The sequence below is a fragment of the Rhinolophus sinicus genome, chromosome 9, assembly GCF_057876585.1.
Source record: "Rhinolophus sinicus isolate RSI-liver-muscle chromosome 9, RSI-T2T, whole genome shotgun sequence".
In the NCBI taxonomy this organism is placed as follows: Eukaryota; Metazoa; Chordata; class Mammalia; order Chiroptera; family Rhinolophidae; genus Rhinolophus; species Rhinolophus sinicus.
The window spans coordinates 15,652,950-15,665,833 of NC_142509.1; the positions used below are offsets into that span (position 1 = coordinate 15,652,950).

At 37.7% G+C, this 12,884-nt stretch overlaps 1 pseudogene; it reads right to left on the reverse strand.

Moving 5' to 3' along the window:
* Positions 1 to 3,911: 3,911 nt before the first annotated feature.
* On the reverse strand, positions 3,912 to 5,837 carry LOC109433869 (heat shock cognate 71 kDa protein pseudogene; annotated as a pseudogene).
* Between the last annotated feature and the right edge of the window lie 7,047 nt (positions 5,838 to 12,884).

Here is a 12,884-nt window from a genome sequence, read left to right on the forward strand (position 1 = left end):
TACCACTATATTCTCTCTGGTGGCCGGGCGAGACACACGCAGTAGTAGCCAAACGATCCACAGTCTGCCATCCACTTCTCCGCCTGCCAACCAACCAATCAATGCAGCCCCGCAGTTACATCAGTAGCCAATTGGCCAACCGGTTACAGCTGATGGCCAACCAATCACAGTAGATGGTCATTCACTACCCAAGCCAGCACCTCCCCACGCCAGGCTGAGAGCCTGGAAACTGCTCTCTGGGACTCTGTCCCCACATTATGACAAATATAAACATTTATATAATGTGATGGAAGGCTAGACTTGGACCAGTGGCAAGGTGGAGGAGCTGAACCTGGACTCCTGGATTAAGTTGGTATCCTAGAAGGGGCTCCCCAGTTGGTAGTATCCCAAGGTTCTAAAATAAAAATGCAAATTCTCTCCAGAGAAAATCATCTCCTAAATTTTTCAGAGATTAAGACCAACCAAAGATGAGTTGATAACGACAGGTCATTAAACATAGAAGGAAAGGAATCACTATGAATGAAAGTCAACAGATTAAGAAGCATCATTTAGATTTAGACTCCCAAGGCCTTCAGATATTGAATTTATCAGACATACAATTTAAAATAATTATGAAATACTTAAAGACAAAATTACAAAAATGAACATGCAGCAAGAGACTATCAAAATTGATCTAATTTGAAAAGGAACAAAATAGAATATTTATAAATAAAAATATAATGTATTGAAATAAAAATGTAAATAAAAGTTAAACAGCATATTAAATACAGCTTTAGAGAGTTATTTAATTGGAAGATGTATCTGAAGAAATTATTCAGAATAAGGCACAGACAGACAAGAAGATGAAAAATATGAAAAAGAGGGATTAAAGGATATGGTATGCAGAATGAAAAGGTCTAATACATATTTCATGAAGAACTCAAAGGTGAGAATAGAGAGATGGAGGAGAGGCAATATTTTAAGAGTAATGACTGAAATTTTTGTAGAACTTGTGACAAACATAAATATACAGATAAAGGAAGGTTAACACACAGTATATATTAAAAGACTTCCACACCTACATAAATGTAGTAAAATTAGAGTATCCTAAAGACAAAGAGAGATCTTAAAAGTAATCAGAAAAAGATGGATCACATACATTTAGACAACAATAATGAAAATCATTAGAAAGTGAAATAATATCATTTAAATGACAGGTAACAATAACTGTTAACCTAGAATACTGTACCTAGCAAAAACAATCTTCCATATCTGAGGGCAAAATAAAGATGTTATCATATGAACAAATGCTAGAGTTTACCATCAACTTTAAAAGAAATATTTTAGGAAGAGGGAAAATTATTCCAAAAGAAAGGTTTGAGTATGTCTCTGTGAGTCCCCAAATAATGTAGGGGGCTTTTGAGTGAGTGCCGGGATCCTGTCTCGTGAGACGGAAGAATGGAAACAGGGACCCAGAAGAGGCAAAGAGTTTTAAAAAGAGGGTAGTTCATTGAAAGCAAAGTGTCAGAGCTCCCGAGTGGGAGGGGGTCCCGAATGGGGGTGCCCAGTGACTGAGGCAAAAGTTCTCACTTTTATACCTTCCCTTGCCTGGGGAAGGGGGCTGCAGCCTTCGAATGGAATTCATCTATCAGGTTTGTCCTGTTTGCCCATCCTGAAGGGATTAACAAAATAACCCATTCCTATCTATCAGATCTGCTCCTTTGTCCGGCCAAAAGGGATTTGAGATAATTTATTAACCTCAGGGTACTTTCTCATATCTTTGTCCTGGAGTGAAGGAGACATTCCAGAACTTGGAGTTTCGGGATATGGCTGCTTTTTGTTTATTCCACCAGGGACCCCCCCTTGTCTACCTAGCAACATACTAACTAACCTGTCTCAATAATAATAATACTGAATCTGTGATTTACAAATCCTCACAAATAAAACACAGGAAAATAATAGAATGTAAATTGGGAAGGAGGGGTATCAGAATAAAAGTACCCCATTGTTCTTGAATTCTTTGGGGAGGGGAAAGTGATTAAGATGGTAATCAGATTTTATTAAGTATTCAAGGGAACATTATTAGGGTAACTTCTGAAAGAACAGAATGAGAGAATTGGTGTAAGTTCCAAACCAATAAAGGGGAAAATAGAATAAGGAAATAAACAAACACAAACTCATTTTTCTTTATAAGCGAAGAAAAGAGAAAAAAATAGAAAAAGTGGGACAATAGAAAGCCAAAAATAAGATCTTAGAAACAAGGCTAAATTATAGATGATAAATAAATTATGAATGGCCTACATTCATCAGTTAAAGTACAATCTGCTGGGCTGTGTTTTTAAAAATCCAACTACAGTTTATTTAAATGAAATACACCCAAAATAAGGATTTGGAAAAATTGAAAGTAAAGCAATGGAAAAAGATATACCAGGCAAATCATGAGCAAAAAGAAGCCGGGGCAACTCTTGACATAAAACAAATAAACTTTAGGACAAAAAGCCTAATTGGTAGGTTGACCATACATCCTGTTTGCCTTAGACAGTTCTGGCTGACTCCTGATATTCCAGCATTATTATTACTAGCATGCCCTTTGCCTTCTAAAGGGATCCCAATTAAATAGATGGCCTCCCTTATTATTGGAAATAAACAAGGTGCCTTGAGTTTGAGTGCAAATAATTTATTTTAGGAAACACCAATAGGGTAGTAAGGAAGTGGATCAGGAAAGAGATTAAAGCCAATAAAGGCTTTCTTTGTGTTGTTATCAAATCCATTCACACTGGGAAACTGGAGCTCAATCCCATGGGGATTCCTAGGAGACAAACAGATTTTAGGATAATCCCACCTGGGAGGCAAAGAAGGGGTGGGTATTTATCCACCAAATCCCCATCCATCATTGGTTTAAGACTACTTCTGGGGCCTTAGCTCCCAGTACTTAAGCTTACCCTGCCTGTGGTCCAAATATGTTCCCCAAACAGAGCTGCAGGTACTCACAGAAAGCAGCCCTCAGTGTAAAGGTAAACTCTGAGGAGTTACAAACAGAGCCTCAACATGGTCTGCTACTGAGGTAGCTACATAATATTAAAAGATTTAGTTCCATATATATATATATATATATATATATATATATATATGCACATATATACATATGTATATATATACATATATATGGAACTAAATCATATATATATATATATATATATATATATATATATATATATAAACTAAATTGTGTGTATCTAATTATCTAACCTCAAAATATAGGAAGTAAAATTGATAGTGTTATAGGAAGAAATTTTAAAATCTACTTTTGCAGTAGAAGATCTCAACTTACTTCTCTCGAATACTAATTGGTCAAACAGGCACTAAAAGATAGTATAATAACTATAATATTTTAATAGTTTAATATACACGCTTGTTTTTTTGAAAATACATAAAAGTCTACACCAATTAAAGAAGACCTGTGCTAAAGAACCCATGAACTGTTTTCCAAAAATTGACCATATGCTAGAAAGTAAGGCTCAATAAAATTTTAAAGAATTAGTATCACATTGACTACATTCCTTGACCACAGATTAAATTAGAAGTCAACCGTAAAAAGTTATATAAAATTCCATTCATTTATATATTTAAGAACATACTTCTTAATAACTCACGTGTCAAAGAAGAAATTATGATAGGAATTTTAAAACTTAAATCTACACAAAACTATAAAACTCCTAGGAGATAACAGGAGAAAACCTAGACGACCTGGGATATGGTGAAGACTTTTTTTTTCCTATGGTGCCAATTTCAAATAGTTTTATTTAAGACATTGCATTTTCCACTTTACAATGCAGTGCTTATAAAGTGCATCGTTAGTTCCTTTCCCTGTGCACATATCCCATATTCAAGTACCAAAAGTGCCCAGTTTTTTACTATATAGAAGCTCAACTTTAAAACTGCTGTGAATTTGCTACAAATGTGGGTCCTTCCGTATTTTGTGTGGAACACAAGGTTGGCTTAATCAACCTCTTTTCTGGTGAAGAGGCACCACCAGAAGGAGGGGCTCCACCACAGGGAAGCCCCCAGGCATCCCTCCTGGCATGCCTCCTGCACTCTGGTACACCTTGGTAATGATGGGATTGCAGCCTTTTTCCAGCTCGTTCTGCTGATGTTCAAATTCTTCCTTCTCTGCAGTCTGATTCTTATCAAGCCAGTTGATGATTTCATTGCACTTGTCAAGAATCTTCTGTTTGTCCGCATCATTGATCTTGCCTTGGAGTTTTTCATCTTCAACAGTTGCTTTCATGTTGAATGCATAGGATTCGAGTGAATTCTTGGAAGACACCTTGTCCCTCTGCTTCTCATCTTCAGCTGTGTACCTCTCAACTTCCTGGACCATGAGCTCGATGTCTTCCTTCCTCAGAGGACCCTGTCATTAGTGACAGTAATATTGTTCTCTTTTTCTGCACTCTTATCAACAGCAGAGACACTGAGGATGCCATTGGCATCAATATCAAAAGTGACTTCAGTCTGAGGAGCATCACACGGTGCAGGAGGGATGCCTGTGGGTTCAAACTTGCCAAGTAAATTGTTACCCTTGGTCATGGCCCCGCTCACCTATATAAACCTGAATGAGCGCACCAGACTGGTTGCCAGAGAAGGTAGTGAAGGTCTGTGTCTGCTTGGTGGGAATGGTAGTATTGCACTTGATGAGGACAGTCATGACTCCACCCGCAGTTTCAATGCCAAGGGAAAGAGGAGTGACGTCCAACAGCAGCAAATCTTGTACTTTTTCAGATTTGTCTCAAGATAGGATGACTGCCAGGACAGCTGCACCATAAGTAACAACCTCATCAGGATTAATACTCTTATTCTACTCTTTTCCATCGAAGGAGTCCTGTAGGAGTTTCTGAATCCTGGGGATATGGGTAGAACCACCATCAGGACAATATCATGGATCTAGGACTTGTCGAGCTTGGCATCTCAAAGGGCTTTCTCTACAGGGTCCAGGGTGCCATAAAAAAAGTCAGCATTCAATGCTTCAAATCGGGCACAAGTGATAGAGGTATAGAACTCGATTCCTTCATAGAATGAATCAATCTCAATAGCGGCCTTGATGCTGAAAGAAAGAGTACACTTAGCACATACACAAGCAGTATGGAGGCGATGGACAGCCCTCTTATTCTCACTGATGTCCTTATGCTTGCACTTGAACTCTGCAATAAAATGGTTGACTGTTTGGTTGTCAAAGTCTTCTCCATCTAAGTGGGTGTCCCCAGCTGTAGATTTGACCTCAAAGATTCCATCTTCAATTGTGAGAATTGACACATCAAAAGTGTCACCTCCCAGGTCAAAGATCAGCACATTTCTTTCAGCTCCAACTTTGTTGTCTAAGCCACAAGCAATAGCAGCAGCAGTTGGTTCATTGATGATTCTAAGCACAATGAGACCAGCAGTGGTTCCAGCATCTTTGGCAGCCTGACACGGAGAGTCACTGAAGTAAGCAGGTACTGTGACAACAGCATTGGTAACAGTCTTCCCAAGGTAGGCTTCTGCAATTACCTTCAGCTTTGTCAAAACCATAGATGACACTTCTTCTGGATAGAAACTCTTTGTCTCTCCCTTATATTCTATTTGGACCTTGGGCCTGCCAGCATCATTCACCACCATGAAGGTCCAATGCTTCATATCAGACTGAACAATAGCATCATCAAATCTACATCCAATCAGGCATTTGGCATCAAAAACCATGTTGGTGGGGTTCATTTCAGCTTGATTCTTAGTTTTATTTAAGACATTGCATTTTCCACTTTACAATGCAGTGCTTATAAAGTGCATCGTTATTTCTTTTCAATCATTTCTTTATTCGTTATTTCCTGATCAATCACTCGGTATAAGTAAAGGTGACATAACTTGGGGTGGTTCGGTTTCCCTGATCATTGGCAATTATTTCCACTTTTCCATGTTGGAAGACACCCACACAAGAATAGGTGGTGCCAAGATCAATGCCAACTGCAGGTCCCTTAGACATGGTTGCTTCAGTGTAAGTGCTTCTTGAGAAGAAGATAGGTCCAGACAGCTGCCCCCACGTTCAGTGAGACCAGATGAAGAGTTTTAAGATAGAACATCAAAGGCATAATCCATGAAAGAAATTATTATAATCTGGACTTCATTCAAATCAGAAACTTCTCTCTAAAAGATAATCTCAAGAGAATGAAAAGACAAGCCACAGATTGGGAAAAAATATTTGCAAAAGACGTATCTAATAAAGTCCTATTATCCAAAATATACAAATAACTCTTAAAACTCAACAGTAAGAAAACAAGCAACCCAATTAAATAATGGACAAAAGGCATGAGCAGACATCTCACCAAAGAAGATAGACAGATGCCAAATAAGAACATGAAAAGATGCTCCACATCATTATATTATCAGGGGAATGCAAATTAAAACAAAAGATACCACTAAGCACCTAATTAGAATGGCCAAAATCTGGAACACTGACACCAGATGCTGGTGAGGACATGGAACAACAGGAGCTCTCATTCATTGAGGTGGGAGTGCAAAATACTACAGTCACTTTGGAAGACAGTTCAGCAGTTTCTTACAAAAGTAAACATACTCTTACCATAAAATCCAGCAGTCACACTCTGGTGTTTACCCAAAGGAATTGGAAACTTATGTCCACACAAAAACCCACACACAGATGTTTACAGCAGCTTTATTCATAACTGCCAAAACTTGGAAGCACCCAAGATGTCCTTCAGTAGGTGAATGGATAAATAAACTGTGGCCCATTCAGACAACAGGATATTATTCAGCAGTGAAAAGAAATTAACTATTAAGACATGAAAAGGGCCGGCCCGGTGGCTCAGGCGGTTAGAGCTCCATGCTCCTAACTCCGAAGGCTGCCAGTTCAATTCCCACATGGGCCAGTGGCCTCTCAACCACAAGGTTCCCAGTTCAACTCCCGCAAGGGATGGTGGGCTGTGCCCCCTGCAACTAGAAAACGGCAACTAGAAAACGGCAACTAGAAAATGGCAACTAGAAATCGGCAACCGGACCTGGAGCTGAGCTGCGCCCTCCACAACTAAGACTGAAAGGACAACAACTTGAAGCTGAATGGCACCCTCGGCAACTAAGATTGAAAGGACAACAATTTGACTTGGGAAAAAAAAAGAAAAGGCCTGGAAGTACACACTGTTTCCCAATAAAGTCCTGTTCCCCTTCCCCAATAAAATCTTTAAAAAAAAAAAAAAGACATGAAAAGATTTTGAAGGATGCTTAAATGTATATTACTAAGTAAAAGGAGCCAATCTGAAAAAGGCTACATACTGTATGATTTCAACTATCACTGAAGTAAGCAGGTACTGTGAAAAGGCAAAGCTATGGAGGCAGTAAAAGAATGAGTGAGTGGTTGCCAGCAGTTTGGAGGAGAGGAGAGATGAATAGGAAGAGTACAAAGATTTTCAGGACGTTGAAAATACTCCATATGATACTATAAATGATGGGATACCTGTCATTATACATTTGTCCAAACCCGTAGGATGTATAACACCAAGAGTGAACCCTATGATAAACTTTAGATGTGGGGTGACTCTAATGTGTCTATGTAGGGCCATTGTAACAAACGTATCATCTGGTGGGGGACACTGATAGTGGGAGAGGTTATGCATATGAAGGGGAAGTGGGTATGTGGGAAATCTCTGTACTTCTTCTCAATGTTGCTATAAATCTAAAACTTTTCTTGAAAAAATAAAGTTTTTTAAAAAATCTAAATAATAAAAAAACATTATATATCAAAACTTGTAAGATGCAGCAAAAATGTCACTAAGAGGAAATTTATGGCTTTAAATTGCTTATATTTATTTATTTATTTATTTTATTAGTTTCAGGTGTACAAAACAATGTAATAGTTAGACATTTATCATTTACACCCCTCACACAGTGACAATCCCCCTCCCCCCATCTACTATCCTTCTGACATCACACACAGCCATTACATTTCCACTGTCTCTATTCCTTATGTTGTACTCCACTTCTTATGACTATGTATATATATATAAAATTATAGTTGACATTCATTATTATTCAGCTTCAGCTTCAGGTGTACAGTGCAATTATCAGGCATCTACACCATCCCTGAAGTGGTCTCTCTAATAAGACAGGTGTCCATCAGATACCCTACGAAATCTTTACAACATTATTGATTATATTACCCAAACTGACTTTCGTATCCCCTTGGCAATCTTGTGGTTACCAATTTGTGCTTTCTAATCCCCTCACCTTCTCCCTCATCCCCACCCCCCTCCCATCTAGCAATCCTCAGTTTTTCCTCTATATCTCTGAGACTGTTTCTGATTAGTTTGTTCATTTATTCTATTCTTTAGATTCCGCATAGAAGTGAGATCATATGGTGTTTGTCTTTCTCTGTCAGACTTATTTCACTTAGCATAATGTTCTCTAGGTCCATCCATATCGTTGCAAATGGTAAGCTTTCATTCTTTTTTATGACCGAGTAATACTCCACTGTATAAATGTACCACAGTTTTTTAACCTAGTCATCTACTGATGGGCATTTTGCTTGTTTCCATGTCTTGGCTATTGTGAATAGTAAATTGCTTATATTTTAAAAAGCAGAAAGCCGCAAATTAAAGAGGAAAGCATCCAACCTAAAGCATTAAAAAAGGAACAACCAAACAAAGCCAAAGAAAGTAGAATATATGAAATAAGAGAGAGACAGCAGAAATTAGTGCAATAGAGAGAGAAAAATATAGTACAGAGGATCAACTAAACCAAAAGTTAGTTCTCTGAAAAGATATTTAAAAAGTAAATCTCTAGTGAGCTTGATCAAGGAAAAAGAGAAAAGACATACATGATATTATGAATAAAAAAGGAGAAAATAACTACTGATCCAATATAGATAGAAAAGATAAGAGAACAATATGACCAAAATTAATCTGAAAACATGCAAAATGGAAAAATTCATAGAAAAGTTTATCTTACCAAAACTGACCCAAAACAAATTACAAAGCTTGAATAGTCTCATAACCTTTAAAGAAACTGAATCAAAAAAGAAATTAAAATCTTCCAAAGAAAACACCAGCTTAAATGCTTTTATAGGCAAGTTCTACCAGAGATTCAAGAAACTAATAATTTCCATCTTACACAAACTGTTTCAGAAAACAGAGTGAGTATCTGGAACTCATCTTATGAGGCCTTTGAAACCTTATATCAAAGTGAGACCAGGAAAGTATGAGGGGAAAAAAACTTATTAGTCAATCCCATGAACATATGCAAAATATTCTAGACAAAATATAAGCAAATGAATCCAGGAATGCATAAAGTGCTATATATCATGACCCAACTGTATTTATGCCAGAGGTATAAGAATAACTTAAAATCAGGAAGTTCATAAATGTTATTCACTACATAAACAGAATAAAGGAGAAAAACTACCTCAATAGATGCCCCCCAAATTATAAAATTTAATACTTAATCCTGCTCAAAGCTCTTAATAAAATAGAAATTAGAGGAAACTGAAAAACCTGATCAACAGCATCTACAAAAATCAACAGCAAACCTCATCCTAAACGGTGAACATTAGAAGTATTCTTTTTAAAATGAAGAAGTAAACAAAGATACATCCACCACCACACCTTGTATTCAATGTTGCATTGGCAAAGCAAGAAAAAGAAACAAAAAGGTATAAACATGGGAAATAAAGATAAAAAAATGCGATTATATTTAGATTATATGATTTTTGTACATAGAAGACTCAGAAAAATCTATAAATTATTAGACATGATATCAGGGTTTTCAGTTTTGTATTGCTCTGTGATGAACCACCCCAAATTTGAGTAGCTTAAAAGAATAACCATTTTATTTAATCTCAATTCTTTGTATCAGCAATTTGGGCTGGACTCAGCCTGGCAACTCATTTGCTGGTGCTATGTGAGGTCACTTACGTCATTATATCATGTGGCATCTTGAACTGGAGCTGGATGCCTAAGATGGCCTCACACACATGTCTGGTGATTGGCACTGACTGTGGGCTAATAGATTTAGGAATTCTCAGCTAGAGAAGTTCATGTCTGCAATGCAAGGTCTGACAATTAAGTTCGAGAACTTGTCGCAATGCTGTTGCTAACCTTTTTTGATATCAGAGGGATTATTCATTATGAATTTGTACCAAATGGACAAACAGTTAACTAAGTTGACTATTTGGAAGTGCTGAAAAGGCTGCATGAAAAAGTCAGAAGACCTGAACTTTTTGCCAACAACTCATGGCTCTTGCATCATGACAATGCACCAGCTCACACGACACTGTCTGTGAGGGAGTTTTTAGCCAGTAAACAAATAACTGTATTGAAACACCCACCTTACTCACCTGATCTGGCCCCCAGTGACATCTTTCTTTACCCAAAGATAAAGGAAATATTGAAAAGAAGACATTTTGATGACATTCAGGACATCAAGGGTAATACGACAACAGCTCTGATGGCCATTCCAGAAAAAGAGTTCCAAAATTGCTTTGAGGGGTGGAGTAGGCGCTGGCGTCGGTGCATAGCTTCCCAAAGGGAGTACTTCGAATGTGATATTCAGCAATGAGGTATGTAGCACTTTTTCTAGGATGAGTTCGCGAACTTAATTGTCTGACCTCCTATGTGGCTAAATGGAGCTTCTTCACGTGGTAGTCACAGAACCAAGAGCAGAAGCTCACAACCTCTTGAGACCTAGACTTGGAAATTCCACAATGTCACTTCCACTGTATCTGTTGGTCAAAGCAATTCACACAGCCAGCCTAGCTTCAAGGGGTTGGGAAAAAGATTCCACTTATTTATGGGAAGAGCGACAAGCATACAGGATGGTAGGGATTACTGCAACTCTCTTTGAATAATCTCACATGAGGTTTAACAAGTTAGCTCAGAACACATTTAACAAAATGCGTGTAAGATCTCTATAAAGCGGGCTAGCCCTGTGGCTCAGATGGTTGGAGCTCCGTGCTCCTAACACCGAAGGCTGCCAGTTCGATTCCCACATGGGCCAGTGTCCTCTCAACCACAAGGTTGCCGGTTCAACTCCTCGAGTCCCGCAAGGGATGCTGGGTTGCGCCCCCTGCAACTAACAACGGCAACTGGACCGACCTGGAGCTGAGCTGCGCCCTCCACAACTACGATTGAAAGGACAACTTGACTTGGAAAAAATCCTGGAAGTACACACTGTTCCCCAATAAAGTCCTGTTCCCTTTCCCCAATAAAACCTTAAAAAAAAAAAAAAAAAGATCTCTATAAAGCAAATTATAAAACTTTAGCGAAAGACATTAAAGAAGGCCTAAATAAAGAAGGAGGTGTATGTATGTTCATCAGAAGAAAGACTTAATGTTATACAATGTCAGTTCTTTCTATCTATTCAATCAATTCTACAAGGTTTTCAAGGAACTTGACAAGCTGAAAGACACAAGGATAGCCAAGACACTTCTGAAAAAGAAAGGGGCAGGGATCATCCTAGGAGATACCTCTTTTGTGCTGCCCTCAGCCTATTAATAACCAATGTTGAGGCTGGACCCACCCTGTGGTTCTTATTATGATTGCAAGACGCCCTTCAGCAAAACACATCAGGAAGTTTTGAAAAAATAAAGATTTATTACTCACAGGACCTGGAAATTACACAGCACACCTGGGGCCACACAGCGTTGTCGTGGGTCTAGGGTTTCCCAGGCTTACTCTTTATTGGAGTGTTTAAAATATAAGAGCGGAAATTTAAAGCAAGGAAGAGAAAAACAATAAGTGGCCTAAATGGTCAGTTAATTAAAACCAATCAAGAGCTCTAAAACAAAGGAAACTCAGTAGGGAGAGCCAGCCTGGTTCTTTACCTAGTTGTGTGGCTGGCAATGTGTTTGTTTATTCAAGGTAGCCTTCATTGAAGCGGATGCCTCCAAAATCAAAGCTTACATCATGTATTTGCATTTCAAAAAAAGAGAGAAAAGCTGCTAGGGCTGACACTATGCTATCAAAACTTATTATACAACTCTAGTAATTGAGATTGTGTGGTGTTTATGCAGGAATAGACAAATAAGACAATGAAACAAGCTACACATATATGAACATTTGATATATGACTGGTACTAACTAATAAGTAGTGCTGGGATAATTGGTTACTATCTGAAAAAAAATTGTATCCCTACATCAAGCTATATAAAATAATTAGTGATAGATCAAAGACTTAAATGTAAAAATTCTATTTAAGCTTTTACAAGAAAATATGGAAAAATCATTTTTGACTCAGTGTAGAGATTTTCTTCAAAAATAGAAATAAGGCACTAACCATAAAAATAAGTGTTTATAAATTTATCTAGAGCAAAATTAAGAACTTTTGTTACATCATTAACAAAGAGAAAATATAAGGTCCAACTTGTTTTTGTAACATATCTCATCCACAGAGAATTACTATCCAGGATATGTAAAAACTCCTGAAAGTTATTGAGAAAAAGACGAAGAGATAGAAAAATGGGCAAAAGATATAGATAGATATTTTGCAGAAAAGGAAACTCAAATAGTGATAAACACTTAAAAAGATCTCAGCTTCATTATTTAACCAGGCAGATTCAAATGAAGACAACAGCAAAATACAACTGGACATACTAGGTTGGCAAACATTAAGATGTCCACCAACCATTGTGAGGATGTGGCTCAAAGACATTGATACAACCAATTGATTTAGAAAACAATTTAGCATTATCATCTAAATCTGGATATTTTTATGCCCCCAAGACATTCTGCTTCTAGGTTTTTCTCTAGAGAAACTCTTAAACACTTATTGTTATACTAGGACGCATACAAAATGAAGGTTCAGGGCAACACTGTTCATAATAGAATAAGGAGAAGGAGAAGAACAACAATAGTCATTTGATATACTACACA